Genomic DNA, 6,000 nt, shown 5'->3' on the forward strand with positions numbered 1-6,000 from the left:
ACATAAGCAGACCCTCTGGGTCAGAGAGGAACTTGGAGCTGAAGTAAGATGGAACTGAAGTAAGAACAGTGGCAAGGGTCATTTTGGTTTCCTTATAGTGAACCACGTTTTCAGTTTAAAAGCAGCACCTATCGGGCTTCCCTGGTGGTGCAGTGGTTGAGAATCTGCCTGCTAATGCAGGGTACACGGGTTCGAGCCCTGGTCTGGGAAGATCCCACATGCCACGGAGCAACTAGGCCCGTGAGCCACAACTACTGAGCCTGCGCGTCTGGAGCCTGTGCTCCGCAACAAGAGAGGCCGCGACGGTGAGAGGCCCGCGCACCGCGATGAAGAGTGGTCCCCACTCGCCACAACTAGAGAAAGCCCTCGTGCAGAAAGGAAGACCCAGCACAGCCAAAACTAAATTAAAAAAAAAAAAAAAAAAAAAAAAAAAGCAGCACCTATAATTGGTACTAATTGTCATTACATATTTCAATGTATGGATAGTATATAAAACATTCTGTACATGTATTGCCTATAGGGAAAGGAATTAGGTGGCAGGGGCATGAACGGGAGGAAAACTATGAGACTTTATTTTTTAGAGAAGTTTTAGGTTTACAGAAAAAATTGAGCAGAAAGTATACAGAGTTCCCATATGGCATGTCCCCCCTTTCCCATCAACAGTTTCCCTCATTATTAACAACTGGCATTAGTGTGGTACAATTGTTACAATTGATGAGCCAATATTTATACATTACTACTAACTAAAGTCCATAGTTTACATTAGGGTTCACCCTTTGCATTGTACATTCTATGGGTTTTGACAAATGTATGACATGTATCTACCACTCAGTTTCCTACAGAGTAGTTTCACTGCCATAGAAATCCTCTCTTCTCCACCTGTTCATCCCTCCCTCTCTCTGAATGGAATGTTACTTTTTACAGTATATGTTTTTGGTCCATTTTAACCTTTGTGGCCTGGGTATATATAACTTAATTAACAATCATAATTAAAAATTTTAATTCCTAAGGCTTATAACAATAATTGAATGGAAACCTCACAAACTGGTACCAGAGAACTGTACCACAGATCAAGACTGTGTCGGCAGAGGCAAGCATGCTCTCAAACAACAAGCACAAGCAGGCATTGGTCAGACTCAGAGACAGTGGGTGAGAAGTCATAATGCACAGGGAGGGTATCAATTTTAAACAAGGGTGGATGATAGAGAGTTAAAAATGTGGGCCCAGAGTACACACATATGAACCCTGCAGTGCAATGATTAAGGCTGTTGAACCCATGAGTGTTGGAAAAGCTGCATCATAACTGATAGGACCCATGATTTCTGCACTGGAGGTAGACCGCGTTAACCCAGCCCTGTCATGGCCTATGCAAGTGTGTGTCAGAGTTTTGCTTGGAGTTCTGTGGGAACACAGAGGAGGGCACAGAGTTAAATCAAAAAAAAAAAAAAAAAAAAATGTGTCCCAGCGACAGAATGTGATGAAGCACTAGACTCCATTACCAGTCACAAATACCTATTGAACAGAGATTCTGAGTTCTGCAGCATTATCACTAGAAGACAATGAAAGGACTTTCAACTATTAGAATATTTTGCTTATTTTTACTAGATAGTATGAATAAGTAATTTCTGTCTTCTTTTATTACTAATGATTGGATTTTATTGTTTAGCGACACATCAAGTATCAACCAAACTAAATCTCAACCCTTCTATTTATCTAGCTTCTGAATTTCTTTTCTACATTTCTAGAACAAATTTATGCTTTCATTCCCTTTCAAAATGCATGAAAAAAGATTAAGTTGATATTGAAGAGATGACATAATGTTATAAACTACCGAAGAACATGAAATGCAGAAGAACTGAATGTAATCATTTTAGGTTAAGAGAATGGGGAAAGAAATCTCAGCCATGTGTATTAACTATGTGCTTCTACTCACTATATTTGGTTTAGTAGGACATATGCAAATCAGCCCAGCCAGAGAATGCACATATGTTGGAATTCCTCCATGTGTTATCTGCTTTTGTTGAACAAGTTAACAGGTTGTTGTGCAAGTAAAATGTTCCACTCTTACACATCTGACCTCTTGCCAAAGCCTATTTATTTTACTTCATAGAATTTCAAAAATTCAACTTCTTGTCTGCATTTCCACAGCCATAGTCTTTATCTAGCTACAATAATTTCTGGCATAAAGTCTCTGATCACTGAGTGACCTTTAAAAATGCAAATTTCATCATGCCTCCTGCCTGCTTAAAGCTCTTTACTGATTCTCACTGCTCTTAGAATAAAGTGAAGAATCCCTCGCATGGCCTCAGTGCCCTGTCTCAGAGGTCGCTGTCCACTTCACCAGCCTCCTCTGTCACATCCTCCCTCCCAGCAGCTCAGACGGTTCACATTCACGCTCGCCTCCACCAGGGAGCTCTTTTCCATTCTCTCCCACTCCTTTGCTTGCTTGTAACCCACAAAACCCAACTCTGACTAATTTAAGAAGGGAAAAAAATATTAAAAGATGTTTGGAGGCTCACAGAATTATTGGGAGGGCTCTAGAGAACAAAGCTTGTGGCCATGCTGCCAGAACCACATCCCAGATCACTCCAGACCTGGTGCAGTGCAGACATAACGGTCCTCAACGCCAAGCCCCATATGTGGCTATTTACTCTGCCAAGTCTGTTGCCCAAGCAACTCATTATCGCTGCATCAGCTGATACCTACAGAAAACATCCCTTCCATTTCCCATTCATTTTGTGTCACTCGTTCTCAGTTCAGTCTTTCATATATGTATATGAATGTGGCTGCACTTTAACCGCAAAGGATGCTGGGAAAATGAGTATCCGGCATTTTTAACTTCTTTTCACTGGCATGGACTCTGCCCCTACAAAAACTCATTAAATGATAAATTTTTAAACAAAGGGATTTAGATGCTGTCTGGCCAAATAACAATATTAGTTAATTCCTACTCATTCTTCAGCACTCAGCAGAAGTATAACTCTCTTGAGGATGTCTCCATGGGCCACCCCCTCCTCCCATTCCAGGTCAGGTCTCTTAGTAGTTACACTTTCACAAAACCCTCTACTTATTTTCCATAGCATTATAACTATTGTTATTAAATGATTAATTGCATAATTCTTTGCTTAATTCCTATCTCTCCCTGCTAGAATATAAGATCCATGAAGATAATCACTATGTCTATCTTAGTCAAACCTTTATATCTATATATAGATATATAGTAGGTGCCTAATAAATATGTTTTCAATGAATGAATGGTGCAATGAATGACATAGTCCTCTTTAGAATGCTTTCCAAACAATATTGTCTACAGTTTAAGGGATTCCCTACTTGATGGCAGCTTATAAACTACCCATTTCTTTTGTTGAAAAACTAGAGATGGGAGGTGTACGGTTGGGAAAAAAAACTTTTGCTCTGCCTTCTTAGGTTCAGTAGCTGGAGTCTGCAAATTAAAATGGCAAGTGATAGATTAACAGAAAAAGGTTTATCATGCATTCACATGGGGCCTCCAAAAAGAAAAAAAAACAGTGAAAAGATGTGGTTAGGCTTGAGAGCTTATATATCATTTTAACAAAGTCAATAAATTGTGGAGAGGTGACAAGATAGAGAGAAAGGCGTTTGGGCTTCTAAGGGCAGTAAACTGTGGGAACGTAAATATATGAAGACAGCCAATGGAAGATGTGTTGTTCAGTAAGGTCTGTTACACAGACTAGAGTTGGTGCCATCTCTGGTTGATGAGTTGAGTTGTCTTCAGTGTTTAAGGGTCATTGTCCTCTTCCTTGTGTGGAAGAGGGGAGGGGGAACACCTTTACTAAGATAAATTTACTTCCTACTTTTAGGCAGAAAGGCAGAGTTCAGAGATTTGCTCTTGTGTCTATTGTTTCTTAATTGTCCTCAGCTCAAAGTAATTCTTATGCTAAAGTGACATATTTTGAGGTGGCCTGTTTGATCCATTTCAGAGGATAAGCCTTACATGTGTTAAACAAATTTGCACTAGTGATTTAGGTTAAGAAGATGCCAATTCAGCATGCATTATAAAAGAACTTAATACTTCCTTTGGATTAGTTTCTTAGTTTTATTTTTCTAAAGTTTTTACACTTAAACTCATTTATAGAACTTTCTCAAAAAACTTTCATGTTTTTGAGCTATGTTACCCAAGTCTCAAACCTCTCCCTTAATTTCCAAAATTATCTTTTCTACCTATCTTTTCCCTAGTTTAGGCTTCTGAAGGATTTTGCACTGCCTTATAGTGATTATCTGCATTTTTTCCAATAGGCAAGTTCTTGGTATTCTTTTCAGAGTATACATGGATGCCACAGTTTCATATAGATCACAGTTATGAAGATCACAGATCATGCTTTTCAGAGAAGCAATGTCATAATTTGGGGTTCTATTTTTACCTAAGGGCTAAACAACACATACAACAAGTAAACCCATTAACATACGGCAACTATAAACTTTATAATCATGCAAAGTAGGGAAATTATGTTCCAAGCCCTATAAATGAACTTAAGTAAATAAGCAAATAGGTAAAGGGACTCGCTATTAAAATTTGCTAGATTTAAAACCAGTGTACTAACTATTGAATGGACAGTTTTACATGTATGAGTGGGTGAATAAATCTGGTTTTCTTGTACATCTGTTTTAATTGTTCTTATCTCTTCTCCACACTTCCACTCTTCTCTCTTTTTGAGAATTATTCTTGGAAAGGGCTCAATTATTCAATAAGTATTTATTTATCCACTCTGTGCAAGGTGCTAGATTACACTGTTGAGCAAAACATACCCTTCATTGTCCCTTATGGAACCTACAGTCAATGAAAACTCAGAAATTTTGTATGGATGGTCTTCAAAAAACTAAAAATAGAATTGTCATATGATCCAGCAATCCCACTCCTGGGCATATATCCAGACAAAACTATAATTGGAAAATATACATGCACTTTTATGTTCATAGTAGCACTATTTACAATAGCCAAAACATGGAAGCAATTTAAATGTCCATCAACAGATGAATGGATAAAGAATGAAATAATGCCATTTTCAGCAATATGGACGGACCTATCATATAGGTCCTATCATATCTCAGTAGTAGAGATTATCATACTAAGTGAAGTAAGTCAGACAGAGAAAGACAAATACCATATAGCACTTAACATGTGGAATCTAAAATATGACATAAATGAACTTATCCAAGAAACAGAAACAGACTCACAGACATAGAGAACAGATGTGTGGTTGCCAAGGTGGAAGAAGGTAGGGGAGGGATAGATTGGGAGTTTGGGATTAGCAGACACAAACTTATATATAAAATGGATAAACAACAAGGTCCTATTCTATAGCACAGGGAACTATATTCAATATCCTCTAACAAACCATAATGAAAAAGAATATGAAAAAGAATATATATATATATGTCTATAACTGAATCCCTTTGTTGTTGAGCAGAAACTAGCATGACATTGTAAATCAACTATACTTCAATTACTTAAATAAAATAAATTTTAAAAAACTCAGGAATTTTATTGAACTATGGCAGATACTTATTAAAGAATCACACTGACACACAATTACTATCTACAATTGCACAATTACATAATGACTATCTGCTGTGAGAGACAAATATGGGATGATGAAAGCATTTAGAAGGGTTTGTTATCTAGTCTGGAACGGTCAGGAAAAGCTCCCTTGAACAATGTTAAAACAGGCAAAAGTGCATACAGGTATAGCAGTGGGATGGGGGATAGTGAACGTGACAAGATGGAGGCACTAGCACTTGATGACACTGGAAAGTGTCTGTGGACTGGATGAATAGAGGCTGTGTGTGTATGTGTGTTGACAAAGATTCTCTTCTTGACCAAACTCTAGTCAGGCTCCTCTGAACTCTCTTCTCAACTAGGCCCTGATTTTTGAGCTTCTGTGTTCAAGAATCTTGCTAAGTCAGTTTAGCCAGAATCTCCTACCCTCAATATGTGATCAAGTTCCTCATCCTCTACCATTC

Source organism: Balaenoptera physalus, assembly GCF_965194825.1.
Source record: "Balaenoptera physalus genome assembly, chromosome: 13".
In the NCBI taxonomy this organism is placed as follows: domain Eukaryota; kingdom Metazoa; phylum Chordata; class Mammalia; order Artiodactyla; family Balaenopteridae; genus Balaenoptera; species Balaenoptera physalus.